At 36.8% G+C, this 15,356-nt stretch overlaps 2 long non-coding RNA genes across 3 annotated transcripts; both read left to right on the forward strand.

The window, feature by feature from the left end:
- Positions 1 to 8,263: 8,263 nt before the first annotated feature.
- Positions 8,264 to 9,226, forward strand: LOC121633274. Its single transcript, XR_006009021.1, has 2 exons — positions 8,264 to 8,380; positions 8,908 to 9,226. It is a non-coding gene; the product is annotated as an uncharacterized LOC121633274 (long non-coding RNA).
- A 615-nt stretch (positions 9,227 to 9,841) lies between these two features.
- Positions 9,842 to 11,273, forward strand: LOC121633273. 2 transcript variants are annotated; one of them, XR_006009019.1, is made up of 3 exons: positions 9,842 to 9,987; positions 10,140 to 10,229; positions 10,681 to 10,794. It is a non-coding gene; the product is annotated as an uncharacterized LOC121633273 (long non-coding RNA). The 2 variants fall into 2 exon arrangements; XR_006009020.1 differs by lacking the exon at positions 9,842 to 9,987 and adding an exon at positions 10,824 to 11,273 and having other exon boundaries at positions 9,998 to 10,229; positions 10,681 to 10,716.
- Positions 11,274 to 15,356: the final 4,083 nt, after the last annotated feature.

Raw genomic sequence — 15,356 nt, forward strand, 5'->3', positions numbered from 1 at the left:
ACTTCACCTGCACTTGTAGGATTCAAACCCACAGCTTATTGAACATCAGCCAGGTCTCCATGCCACTGAGCTATCCTCTTAAACACCCTTGCACGTTCTTCAGTTTTTCTAAGTCTTTTCATTTTGGCTTCCAAAGGGTTTAAAAAAAATTTAATAAGTCCATCAGAGGGTTCAATCACAGTTCTACTGATAATCCAGGGCTTCATCCATCTGAATGAGCCTTTCTGCCAGACACACTGATAAACCTCAAGCTTTTCACTATTTGTATGTTGCTGTTGGCCTCAAAAACACTAACATCGATCTTTCTACAACATTTAGAGGATTTCAACTGCAACCAACATCCTGAGATGCCCAGTCACAGGATCCTCAGAGTTTCTGAGCAGGTTTCACTCATTAATTCAGGAGCTGACTTCAGAGTTTTGATCACATCATCAGCAACGAAAACCTGTCCTCTTAACAGCTGAGCAGCCCAGACAGACTTCAAATTGAGCCATCCTTTCATGGTTCAAGGATGAATGAAATTGTAAAGACATAAAACGATATATAAAAGTGTCAATCAATAAATAAAAATACCATTAAAAATTGTACTTTTTTGCATAATATCAATACTTTTAATTTTCCAGATTCTGTTTTTTGTTTCACTATCCCATAAACATTGTACCGTAAACATTGTCACGACTTGCAACTACATTATTATTTTTACATTTTTTTCATTTCTTTTTAAAGCATTTCATTGGCACATTTGTTTATTGAATGAAATATTGATTAATTTTCTGTATTTATATATTTATTCAATAATAAATTAAACTGCTCTTCATCCATTACAGTTTACGGATCACAATGGATCTACAAAATCACAAAACCTTTATTAGCTGATATCTGGAAATGAAAAATCCAGTATTTCACATTATGATTAAATTGTCACGAGCTAAGAGTTACCCTTAAATTAACATATGTGTACACTTCCACATGTGTGTAGTAATCCTAACCACCTAAACTGACTCACCTTATAATACATACAGAAGTCAGATTTATTAAGTAAGAAATATATAAAAGATAAAACAAATTCTCCCCTGCCTTGAGGAGAGCTTTATGGTTATAAGGTCACAGGACAGCAGAGGTGAGGACCCAAACGCAGACTGATGAGACAGACGAATGTGACTACCCAGGATTTAATATCAAGGAACAAGGTAGCCGATACAGACTGAACACAGGGAAACAACAACAATGATCTGGCACAGAGTAAGAGAAACAAAGGGGTATATATATACAGAGGATGACTAACAGGGAACAGGTGAATCAGACCAGGTGAACTAACGAGCCGGACACAGAAAAAAAAGAACACACAAGGGAATGAACAAAACTGCAAACAAAACTGAACATGACAAAACCGAAAACATAACCTAGGACCATGACATATAAGGCTCCTCGTGATACTTAAGTATTATTAAATTTGTTTAAATGAGTTTTCTGCTGAATATAGATTTAAAAGCTGGCCCTGACACAGGATATGAAAGAAAGGAGAGCACATACTTATAGTCTGGACAGGGCTCAGCTTACATGCATGTTGTACTTGTATGATGGAGCATGTGACAAACATTTTGCTCTCAGGCGTTTGTGCAGGCGTGCAGAGAGACGTTGGAAAAGGGATAGACTCCAGGTCTCTTTGGGTTTATTGAAGGACTGTCTCTCCAATTATCAGTCTGCTGTAAAATCTGCTAAAACGCGCTACATTTCTAACCTGGTGGCAAGTAACAGCCACAATCCCCGGGTTCTTTTTAGCACTTTAAATCGTCTCATCAATCCTTCTAAGTCCGCTTGTGTAGCACCTTCACGTTCATTGTGCGACAAATTTCTAAGTTTTTTTACAGGCAAGATTGCTGCTATCAGGTCTTTATCCCCTCCCTCAAGGTTAGATCCTGCTGTCTTGTCAGAGTGCTCATCTGTTTTTGAGCAGTTTGAGCAGGTGTCACTTTCTGAACTCTCTGATGTGGTCTCTCACTTGAAATCTTCTTTTTGCCCCCTCGATAGCTGTCACCCTGCGCTAATTAAAAGTACTTTTAGCTCCATCGGCCCTGTAATTTTGTCCTTAATTAATTCCAGTCTGTTTTCAGGCTGTGTTCCTGCAGCTTTTAAGCATGCTCTTGTGCAGCCTCTTTTAAAGAAACCTAACTTAGATCCCTCAGTTCTGACTAACTACAGGCCGATTTCCAAATTACCCTTTTTATCAAAAGTTTTAGAAAAAATAGTGTGCAGTCAATTACAGGCTCACTTAGTTTTTAGTAAAGTTTTAGAAAAATTTCAGTCTGGTTTTAAGTCTCTCCACAGTACTGAAACTGCACTTTTAAGAGTTTTTAATGACCTGTTTTTAGTTACTGACTCTGGAAGTCCTGCGGTTTTGATTCTCTTAGACCTGACTGCAGCCTTTGACACGGTGGACCACCAAATCCTCCTGACCCGCTTGGAGCAGTGTGTCGGTATTAGAGGAACTGCCCTGCGCTGGTTCCAGTCTTACTTGTCGGACCGGTCGTTTTGTGTTCAGCTTGAGGAGTTTGCCTCAGCTGCTGCCCCTCTCAGTTATGGGGTCCCACAGGGATCCATTTTGGGTCCACTGCTTTTTTCCCTGTATATGCTGCCCTTGGGGTCTATTTTTCAGAAGCACAATATTGCGTACCATTGCTTTGCTTAAAACCACAGGGGGATTCTCTGACCAACCTTCTCAGCTGCTTGTATGAGCTAAAAGCCTGGATGGATTTAAATTTCCTCCACTTAAATAAGGACAAAACTGATATTGTTGTTTTTGGAAATTCAGAGCTTCTAAATGGTGCAGTTAGTGCTCTCGGTCCGCTTACTTCATTTTGTCGAACCCATGCCAAAAATCTGGGTGTGATTATTGATAACTCCTTCAACTTCCACCGGCAGGTTAACTCTGTAGTCAAAAGTGTGTTTTTCCATCTGAGGATGCTCAGCAAGTTAAAGCCCTACCTGCCTAAGTATGACTTAGAAAAAGTTATTCACCTGCTCATTATGTCCCGTATTGATTACTGCAACTCCCTATATTATGGCATTGACCAGTCATCGTTACACCGACTGCAGCTTGCCCAAAATGCTGCTGCTCGGTTGCTTACAGGGACACGACGACGTGATCACATCACCCCTGTGCTCGCCTCTTTGCATTGGCTTCCTGTTATGTTTAGGACCCAGTATAAGATTTTATTAATTGTTTTTAAAGCTTTAAATGGTTTGGCTCCCTCGTACTTGTCGGAGTTGCTACACCAGCATGCTCCAGCAAGGACGTTGAGGTCCTCCTCACAGCTCCTATTGAAGGTCCCAAGTGCCAGACTTAAATCCAGGGGCGACAGAGCCTTCTCTGTTGCCGCTCCTAAGCTGTGGAATAAACTTCCCCTTCACATTAGAGCGGCTCAGTCTGTCGCTGGTTTTAAGTCTTTACTCAAAACCTACTTCTTTGCACTGGCATTTGAACAAAACTGAGCTTGACATTCGCGTGTTTTATTATTTAATTTTATTCTAGTTTTTAATTCTAGTTTTGTTGTTTTTATTATTTTATAGATTTTATCTTTTTATCCATTTTTATTTCTGTTTTTATTTTTATTGGTTTTTATTGTTTTATTGTGTAGCGTTTATTTTAACTGTGGAGTGTTTTTGTTCTGTTGTTCAGCACTTTGGGGCAACTGCTGTTGCAGAAAATGTGCTATATAAATAAACTTGAACTTGAACTTGAACTTGAAAAAACTAAACATGTTACTTTGCATTGCTCGTTGCTATTGCACACAGGATGATCAAATACATGTGGAACTAACAGTTTTGGTCTTTCCTACATTTCTCAGGGCGCCATCCTAAGAGTGGTTTTATTGTAATTAGCTCAATTTATTTCAGCCAGTGTTTAAAATAAAGAAGCACTGTTAGGCGTCCATTCACACACAAACATCCAACAGAATGAAAGATGAAATCACAACAAAAATAATCATCTATTCTACCATGTTTTTCTTCCTCTAACTTTAAGCCAACAATAATAATAATAAATTCATATAAAGTCCTATGTGCTGAATTAATTTCATTAAGGTAAATTCTCCCCGGAGCATTAAAAGCACTGCTAGGTATGTGGCATAACGGAGTCAATAAAGAAGATTTATTGTCCTGTTAACGGTTATTGGCAGAGGTTGGACACCACCATGCACCTCTGGAGGAACATCAGTGTGCTCTTCAGGTGTCTCAGGTATGCCAGCTTGAAGACGAACTATGTGCAGAAGGCAGATGATCCCTTCCTCAACATCATCTGCTTTCACAGTGTTTGGAGCTCTTTTGGTGAAGGCCATTTTCCAGTCTTGACCAGTCAAGGGAATAGTTAGGTGTGGAGATGTAAGGAGACGCTACAATCACATGGAACAAACAAAGTGAACCCCATTAAAGTTTTTGTGTTAATTGTAAGTAAACTATTGAGCATGTAGTCAAATCTAGTTAAAATAATAAAAATATTGTGTATCCTTTCAACTATTTCTGGATTAAATGCACAATATACACCTTTTAATTCCTGGTAACTCTTTGGCGAGAGCCTCCTCTCTTGCCTCAAGGTACAACTGGTATGGGATCATCTACTGGGATAAAATCATCTACAGAACATTAAAATAAGCAATCTAGTTTATTATGTTTTTGTATTTCTTTTTAAATTCTTTGTTTAAAGGATCAACTCTTAAGACTGAAATGTGTGTTTATGTGTTGAGTAAAGATAAGAAGCAGTAATATTAGATGAATTACTTACAAAAATCTTTTGATAGACAATAAAATGTTGAATTTCATTTGGAAAAACAGCTATAGCTAAATTTGCCACTTTATTCTATCATCCAGAACTTTAAAAGTCAGTTTCATACAATGAATGAATAAACTTTTTTTTAAAGATATTACATAGAATTATTACATATTACATGGAACATTGTTAACCAACGCATTAAGTCCAACACAATCATTGTCTTATAACTAGGGCTGTCAAAAATAAAGCACAGCGGTAACTAATTTATGTAATTAATTGCATCAATCGAGTTGCGTTGTTGAGGGGGTCCGATTTGGTGGCCTCAGCCGTCTGATTGGTTCATAATGGTTGTGTTCAGTGTATAAATGGTTGTTGTAATGTTTTAGAACATATTGTACAAACTTATCTCAACAACCAGGGTATAAATTTAGATGTAGATGTTGGTGGATTTGTTGTTTTTTTGTGACCCAGGTTCAAAGTAAAGACCATGATGAACACAGGGTGACCTACAGCACTGTTATAGCTCTTGCTGCAGCCTCCACTAATCCCACCCACCTCTACGCTACTATCCAAGAATACAGATGAAAGACCAAAGTAAAGCTACATTGAAGTTATTATGTTTGTCCAAAGATTATCAGTTTAACCTTTTTTAATAGATAGTTTTATATTTTATTTTTACATTTACAGTGTGTGAAGTTCAGGGAAATCTTCTTGCAGAATAATTATATTATTGAATTTATTTTTCTTTTTTCTTTTTTTTTTATATAGAATCGGGGTGAAAGTGAAAAAAATTAAAAAAAAATTGATGTGTTAAAAATTGAAATTCTTGGTGGAAGATTTTAAATTTGCTTCACTTCGGATTCATTTTTTCCTTTTTGCAGATGATTTGGTGGAAGTTTCTTCATTTCTTTTATACCTGGACTGTGAGTGGAAATTAGCATTTTTCTAAATCGAGGGCAAGTTCATTAATATGCACTGTCCTATCCAAATTAGTGATTAAATAAATAAAAAATTGAGCTGAGCAAACGCGTTCAGCAGGCACTGGGGCAGTTTGCAGCCTGGATGAGAATCAATGCCACACATTCAAAAATACAATGTTGTGTTTCATCTTTATGCTGATGACATACAGCTATATTTACCAGTTAAAGCTACAGGTCCTGGGAAGTTCAGTGCTTATGTGGCTGTTTGTTAGATGTCAAACTCTTAATGTTGAAGTCTGCTTGAGCAGAGTTCTGCTTTACATCACCTTAGTATCATTACACTGGCCAGTGTGTTTAAGGAGTTATTTTAACTCTTTATTTATTACTTATAAAGCATTCCCTGCCCTCTGCTTTTTAAGTCCAGACTCCAAAGCTACGGAACAGCTGTTGAAGAACTGAGGTCAGCTGTTGTCTTTGAAGAGTCTTTTGGAAACTTATTTTTGTTACATTAAACTGTATGCGATATTTAATATTATAGAAAATTTACTATAATAAATGAATTAATATAATAAAATAAATATATTTAATATATAAAATTTTTATAATCTCTACTTTCAACTGGATTGTGTGTATGCGTGTGTGTGTGTGTTCTGCAGTGTTTTACTAATATTTATCAACAGCTCAGCAGGGGGAATGGTGCTTTGTGTATATTTGTGTACAGCCGTTGGATTTGTGTGTGACCGTGCATCACAAAGAGCTTCAGCATTAACTTGCACTTTGTGTTCACTTTGTGTGTATTGAGGGGGGGGGTGCTGTTTTATTACCTGGGGTAAGGTGTACATAAGAGATGATGTCGCTGGGGTCATCAGGTGTTTGGCCTGGAAGGGTAAACAGGTTTTTCACCACTATGGCTCCAATGTTTAGGCTGCAGTTTGTTTGTTTGTTGGTGAAAGAGGTTTACTTCTATGTACCATCAAAGAAGAATAAATGTCACTGGGCTACATCGAGAAGAAATTGAGGAGACTTTTAATCAATATTAGGAAGAGCAACGGCCAATACAGGTGCGTCAACCTAAACTTGGGTCAGATATTCTCAGTAGCTACAGTTGTAGACTCAGCTCCTTCAAGTAGTCTTTAATAACGGGAGTGGGTTAAATAAAAATTAACCTTTTTCATGAACATAGCTTCAGTGGAGACCAGTGTTTAGTAACAGCATTGGGCTGAGGTGTAAGTAATGGCAGGTACATGGGTCTTAAAATCATCTTCCTCACAATTTAAAACAATAAGGATGACCATAAGGAGCCTATCCAAGCTGTTAGCGAGTCAGTCCAACACAAGTTTAAAAGTAGAATTTAGAGAACAGAAACATGTATCTCATGGTGAGAGTCATTTCTTTTGTCTTTGATAGTCATCTGGTCACTATTACAAGATAAATCTGCAGATTTCGTCTGCTTTTGTTTCCACATTTGCACCAAACACTTCCCCTCAGTCGTTTCTGCAAAGCTGCCACGAGGAAGCAGTGGGATGGTCACAGGATCATTTCACAATTACACCAGCAAATGTTATGAAATCTGATTACAAAGAGAAAACTTAATGTCAGTGAACATTTCTTCATATTTTACTACAGAATCTGTGTAAGCTAAAACTTTATATTAAAGAAAGATCTTTCTACCAAGAATTTTAATGTTAAATAGAATAGAATAGAATAGAAATACTTTATTAATCCCTTTGGAGAGTCCTCAGGGAAATTTGGGAAAATAATATGAGCCAACATGTTATAAAAAAGGAACTGTAATTTGAAGATGTGCCAATATCAGTATGTTACGACATTTGTGTTTAGATGTTTCAGTTTTATTGTCACTTAAATACTTCACTTTTATATCTTTAGAAATTACTTCAGAGTGAAACAATAAAACATATCTGTCATATTTCTGGTTACTGAATTATTCTGTTGATTAATGGCAGTTAGATAAAGACACAATAGGTTTACTGGTGAGACTGGGCTGATACAGGAAAAAATCCACTAACAAGTTATTTGTTATGATGGACTCTTAGAGGTAGATGAGGATTAATAAAGTTTTATTGAATGAATAATAAATGGAGGAATGGTCTTACAACAGGGAAACACACGGTGGAGTTGACAGATCATCCTGGAGATATGGAGCCAGAAAGGAAAAGAGGATTAGTCCTTGCATGATGAAATGAGGTCTGACAGTGAATGAGTGTGCTAGAGTATAAGTAGCTGGGTGAGGAGATAGAGGTGTGGATGATAAAAATCGGAGTGACTGCAGTGCTGCATGCCTGGAGAGGGTGTGGCCAATCAGCGATTTGTAACGGATGTACCGCTATTGATTTCCGATTTTTTAACCTCTTTAATCTGAATTTTTACACACAGATTGATTGTTGCAGGTTAGAGTCGCAGTTTGGTCATAAAACAATTAAATTATAATTATTTCAATTAAGTAATAAGGAAGTCTGTATGAGCTGCCTGCATAAAAACCCTCTGAGGTCCTAGAGAGAAGACATCAACCACAGGAAGTAAAAACCACATTTTATTATAAGAAGTTCTGGTTCAGACACTTTGAGAGGCGACAGCGAGAGAACAAGTCACAGAAAACAAGAGGAGAGAAAAATGTTTGGATTGAAATCTTTTAAATTATCTCTGCTTCTGACATGGATGCTTCCATTTACAGGTAAGGAAACATGACGTCTATTATAAATATAAAGACAGGTAACATTTATTTAACTGTGTCAGAAGTTTAATGTGGGATTTTAACCGTCATCCTCATGAATGAATGAATGAATGAAAAATACTTTATTAATCCCAAAGGGAAATTCAATAAAAACAGAGCTACTACAATTGCTGCTGCCACCTAGCGGCGCATTCTCTAAATCTAAGATGACATGCTTCATTATATCTGACACATTTTCTGGGTTTTTATCCAGATTTTAGTTTCCATGTATTATTTTATGTTATTAAATGAAAGTGAATGTTTATGATTAGAGGAAGTTTACAGTTCAGGACATGATGTGCACATGTAGAAAATATAAAATGCCTTATAATGGCAGACGACATGACTTGGTGTGTTATTAATATGTTATTTCATGAGAGCAGCTTGTTTTAACATGATGAGTTTATTCTTCAAACATGGATCTAAAATAAAGAATAAAGTCTGAACATAACAACTGAACTTTGTTTTTCTTTTTCTCTCATTTTCAGCTGAAACTCAAAGATTTTCTTCTATTACTGTGACGGTTGGAGATGACGTCACTTTGACTTGTGAAGGTGTCAGAGAATTTAATGATGAATGTAAAAGTACTACATGGTTCTACAGTGTCTCAGGAAAAGCAGTGACACTGTATGACTACGGGAAGGTTCACAGAGAAGCTGGATCTAAATCAGACAGACTGAGTGTTACAGAAAAATGTTTCCTGGTTATAAAGAAGGTCACAGTGAAGGATGATGGTCGTTACACCTGCAGACGGTTTCACTCAGCCATATTTAGAGACTCTTATGTTTTACTTTCTGTTACTGACAGTGAGTATTTACTTCTTTAACACTCTATCAGTGCAGCTGTTTACTTTCTGCACATCATGTGAGGATGAAAAGAAAAACATGTTTAACACGTTTCATCATGAAGTTTGTTTCTCATCTTTCTATGAAAAGTGCAACGGCGCATACTCTTTAATAAAAGGACATTCATCAACCATATGAAGCCCGGTTGGACGGCTACTGTCTCATTATACATAAATAAAACAGTGCGACACAACACGTCCGTCACAGCGAGTGGGAAAAAAGAAATGAATAAGAGCTGAGCTCCCAAAATGTCCGTCTGCAGTCCAAGCATGCTCAAGACAATCTCCTCTCTTCTCGAAACATCTTGCTGACGTCATCATTAGTAGACAACCAAAAGTAGTCTTAAAGGGCCATGCCACAATTACAACTGTGACAAAAGAAAAACTGGAATTGTTTAATTTCTTCTTTTTAACTTGTGAAATGACATCACTGTTTGTGAATTATGACCTGTTACTGTAAATGCGACATGTTGTCTTTAATTTTCAGGAAAAACAACAACATCAACAACAACAACAACGACTCCAACAACAACATCAACAACAACAACAACAACAACAACAACAACAACATCACCAACAACAACAACGGCAAAAACAACAACAACAAGCCCAACGACAACAACAACAACAACAACATCACCAACAACAACTCCAACAACAACTCCAACAACAATAAAAACATCAGTCACTCCAACAACTGGAGCTAAAACTGAAACACATCCAGGTTTGCAACCTGTAAAATGTTTGACAAACACTTTAGAGACACAGCTTCACCGCTCTGCCTGAATGAACACCACGTTTCATCTACGTTTCTTATCTGAAGCCACATGAGTGAGAACAGAGCAGACTGAGCTGAAATCTTTGCCTCTCTTAAAGGTTGTTGGTGGAGGATGGTCTATGTTCCTGTGGGTGTAGCAGCGCTCTCCATCATCGTTGTGTCCGTCAGCATGTGGACGAGAACAAAAGGTAAAAACATTTACACAAGAAACTTTGAGAAAACAAGAATTTTCTCCTTTTTGTCTTTTCATGTTATTATTGTGGCAAAATTGTGAGTTTTAAACCAAATGATTAAATATTTAAACACATTTTTAATTCTTGATCAGATAACATGCAAAATAAAGAGAATTTGTTCTGAATCTACTGTCAGTATAAATGATGCTGTCTTCACCAAAACAACCTCCTGGATCGTCTGTTCATGCAGACAGAAAATATCTAGATTTATGTTAGAAGAATTTGCTCCCTCTGGTGGTGACGAGAGAAACTGCAGGTGGAGTTTAAAAATGGCATCTACTGAGGTGATGGTGGCACCAAAACAAACTCATTTAATCTACTAGAATAGAAAATGTTTCATCTGGATAAAACAGTGATAACAGAGACAGAGTTCACACTTCTGATGATCTTTTTTTTTTTTTCACAGGTTAGCAGTGATGAGGATGATGATGAAGATGGTGTGGTGAGCTACACAAATGACCTGCAGTCATTTCAAAGTGTAGCAACTGGATCTTAACTTGGTTGAAAATGAGATTTTTCTTGTCTTGTTGTGTTTTTTTTCTCTTCCAGAGAACTCACTGTGTTCACATTGATCAGGTTTTGTTGTTGGTGTGTTTGTCAGCTCTGATTTATAATAACAATTTATCCTTAAATATCTGAATATGTTGTAAATAAGTTTATACTCAAAGTTAAATCTGTTTTTTCTTTCTATATTTCATGTAAGTTGGTACAAACTATTTTTAAAGAAGCAATTAAAAATCTTAGATAATAACCCGGAAATAAATTTTCATGTATCTTTACATTGAAAATGTTTATCAAAATATTTGTTAACAATCATGGTTTGTGTTTCATGGTTTCAGAAATAACTAAAGATATTAAAGACCTGAATAATAAATATGATCTATATTTTCCATGAAGTTCCACAGGAACAGTCTAATGATGAAGTAATGATGAACTGCTGAGTAATTAGTCTGTATGATGCTTCTCTTAACTGGAAGAGACATCAGAATAAAGTTGTGTTATTTAAATTTATTTAGATTTAATTCATGGACTGTTTATCTGAAATGTGTGATCACAGTTTAGTTCAGTCAGATAATTATTGTTGTGTTTTCTGTCCACAGACTGAGTTCATTGTTTAAGGGAAAACTGTTAACAAGGTGTAGTGTCCAATATTGGCCACAAGGGGGCGTGTACTGCTGGTGATCTCTATTACCTGAGTAGGCAGGTAGCACCGACACATGTAGAGCTGAGCTGTTCATGATGGACAGAAACCTGTTAACCACAATGTTCTGTCATGTCTGTTTGTTTCAGTTAGTTAGTCCATGAAAGAAAAACAGTGAAAGACAAACTGAGTCTTCCTGAAGTTTCTAACAGCTGCTGGAATCAGTCATGAAAGAGAAGTTTTTTTATTTTGAGCTGCTCAGAGATGATCAGGAGAAACTCATGCAAATAGAAATAGATAGAAATAATTGATTTCCTTAGTGAGCAAATGGTGAGAAAAACCTGCCAGCAACAGCTGAAGTGGTGACATCAAATCAGTCTGTTATCTCACTCAGGTGTTAAAAATGTGTTCAATATTGACTATAGAGGGGACCTGGAGGCCAAAACCTGAAAAGATTTCATTGAAGAAAGAAGTTTGTAACTAGAATTTTAGTCAAACATTAGCCAACGTTGTTTCTGGGTTATAAAAAGGTAACTGCGTGTGAGAGGTTCTCAGGTGATTTAAACCTGTTCAGGTAAAATATGTGAAGCACATCTTTGTTTAGATGCTGCAGTTTTAGAAGTTTGTACTAAAAGTTTTGATGTCTAATATGAAACAAAATATAATTAATTTTTTAATAATTTTTAAACAAGCTGTTTATTTATTGGCTAACTTGGCTGCAATGTTTTTGGACATCATAGGGGTAATCTGAGTCCTCCTTAGAGACCTGTTTGCCATGGGGGACCCTACCAGGTGCATAAAGCCCCCAACAACAAGCTCCTAGGATCGCCAGGGCGTACAAAACCATTCCACCGTGGTAAAGGTGGCAGCCTAAAGAGGGGGTTTAGAATCTTCAAGACTTGACAGCCTAAAAGTGATGTGTACCACGTCATCATGTTTCTTTATATTTAACCTAAAACGTGAGAAAGAAGTCAGTGTGAGCTGCCTACGTAAAAACCCTCTGAGGTCCCAATGAGGAGGAGACATCAACCACAGGAAGTAGAAACCACATTTTATTATAAGAAGTTCTGGTTCAGATACTTTGAGAGTTGACAGCGAGAGAACAAGTCACAGAAAAGAAGAGGAGAGAAAAATGTTTGGATTGAAACCTTTTTAATTATCTCTGCTTCTGACATGGATGCTTCCATTTACAGGTAAGGAAACATGACGTCTATTATAAATATAAAGACAGGTAACATTTATTTAACTGTGTCAGAAGTTTAATGTGGGATTTTAACCATCATCCTCATGACATGCTTCATTATATCTGACACATTTTCTGGTTTTTATCCAGATTTTAGTTTCCATGTATTATTTTATGTTATTAAATGAAAGTGAATGTTTATGGTTAGAGGAAGTTTACAGTTCAGGACATGATGTGTGCTGACATGTAGAAAATATAAAATGCCTTATAATGGCAGACGACATGACTTGGTGTGTTATCCATCCATTTTCTTTCCTTTTATCCAGGGTCGGTCATGGGGGCAGCTGCCTAAGCAGGAAGCCCAGACCCAAGGTTATAATAGTTTTGGATTTTGTATTAGTTTTAGTCTTTATTTTGTTTTGACTTTTCATTTTCAAATTCAGTTAGTTTTAATTAGTTTTTAGAGCAAATTTTCTAGTTTTTATTAGCTTTTGTTTTTTTTTTTAAATGCTTAGTTTTAGTTTAGTTTTTATCAGTTTTAGTGTTAGTTTTACTTTTTTGATTGTTTTTTCTAAATTCTGGTATTTTTCTGGTGCAAAATTCAAAATCATCAGGATAAGCTCTGTATAATAAAAACTCAAAAAGATACAATTTTTAAAAATTTTTTCAGGAGGAAACATGAACAGCCATCGACAAATCAAATACAACAGCCCATAAAATAGCAGCCTTAAGTAAAAAGATGTGTGCAATGCTGCTTCAAGATAGTGTGCTAGGTAAAAAACAACATAACCAACATACTAAAGACACACATCAACATAATATGAATCCATTCAAGAGACAGTTCACACTCCTTGGCAGCCAGGAGTCTAATGGAGATAAATCTGACTAATCCTGAACAACCCAAACAACCCAACAAACTCTAAACCAGAGCTTTAATTCATTCAGATGAAATTATTCATAAGTAACTACATAAAGAATTACACTGGAGTTGCAGCAGCTTTAGTACAAATCACTGCAGCTGATTAACAGTACAGAACCTCACAAGTTATACTGGACACGATAAAGCAGTGAATATTTTAGAAAGTGAACGTGTCTGGTAGAACACAGAGCCAGCAGCTGGGTAAGATGCTGATAAATCTCAGCTGGATGCTAAAGTGCTTTTCTTTTTATTTCAGGATTAAAAGTTTAGTCTCCCAGAAAGACCAGGAGAAACTCCTCCATGCATTCATCTCCAGTAGGCTGGATAACTGTACTGGTCTTTAACAGGACTTCCTAAAAATGATCAGTAAACATCTGCAGCTCATCAAAACGCTGCTGCTAGAGTTTAAACCACGACTAAGAGATCTGAACACATCACACCAGTTTTGAAAACTTTATACTGGTTTCCAGTTTACACTGGTTTCCAGTCAGTCACAGAATAGATTTTAAAACCCTTCTGATTGTTTACAAATCCCATAATGGTTTAGGCCCAGAATCCATCTGTTATGTTCAGAGAATATAAACCTAGCAGAGCTCTTAGATCCAAAGACTCAGGTCAACTAGTCCAGACCAGAGTCCAGACTAAACATGGAGAAGCAGCATTTAGCTGTTATGCTGCAAACAAGTGGAACAAACTGCCAGTGGAGATTAAACTTTCACCAAATGTAGACATTTTTAAATCCAGATTTTAAAAAATTCCTTTCTCATGCGCCTATGCACGAAATCTGCACGATAACTTTTTAACTCATCTTGCTTTTAATCATTTTAATGTAATTTATTATTTTATTGTGATTCTTGCTATGTGTTGCTGCCTTTTACTATTTCTTAATATTTAATGCTTTTGTTTTATGTAAAGCACTTTGAATTGACCTGTACATGAAATGTGCTATACAAATAAACTGCCTTGTCTTCTATGCTAAGCGTACATAACTTGCTGTCCAACACTGTAAACAAATACAAATTTAAGCCTCTCAAATTCAGCTTTTCAAGATTTTGTTTGTGACTGTATGTGTGTAGGACTGTGTGTGTGCTTGCGTGTGATTGTGTATGTGTGTAACTGACAGTGTGTCTGTGACTCACGTTCCCTCCCCATGCTGCTTGGTCTGGCTGAAGCTTCTCTTTCCGGGGAGGCGGGCAGACAGGCTACCTGGTCCAGGTACTCCTGGTTAGCCTTGTGCAGCTTTTCAAATGGACTTTCAGATTTGTGGTTTTCTCTTCCACATATTGTATCACCTGCTTCTTCTACAAGGCCCTTTTATCTTTGACATGGTCATAATGAAAGAAATCCCAAATAGGATTCTTCTTGCTTTCTCCTAACTTTCTCCATAGCATCATGCCAGCCGGCGCGGGCAGACACGTAGTTGACACATGACGTCACGGACCTTCAGGTGCCATATGATGCAGACACCTGACGTAAATTCGACAGAGCGAAGTAAATAGATTTCATATTAACCCCTAGGGCTTATGTGTGAAATAAATTTACAAAAAATGAAAACAAAGGACATTTCGGCTTTCATTTTAGTTCATTTTACTTCGTTTTGTAAACAAACAGTACAGTTTCAGTTAGTTTTAAGTTTTTTAAAACTCTCGGTTTTATTTTTATTTCAGTTAACGAGAATGTTTTTTTAATTCTAGTTTTCGCTTTTCATCCCCAGGCCATTCCAGGCCAGCCGAGAGATGTAGTCCCTCCAACGTGTTCTGGGTCACCTCGGATTCGCAGCCAGTTCATACTCAGCTGTGAAACGCTGCAGCAAGCGCTGAACATCACAGCCAGTTGAAA

Source organism: Melanotaenia boesemani, chromosome 22 (genome assembly GCF_017639745.1).
Source record: "Melanotaenia boesemani isolate fMelBoe1 chromosome 22, fMelBoe1.pri, whole genome shotgun sequence".
Classification (NCBI taxonomy): Eukaryota; Metazoa; Chordata; class Actinopteri; order Atheriniformes; family Melanotaeniidae; genus Melanotaenia; species Melanotaenia boesemani.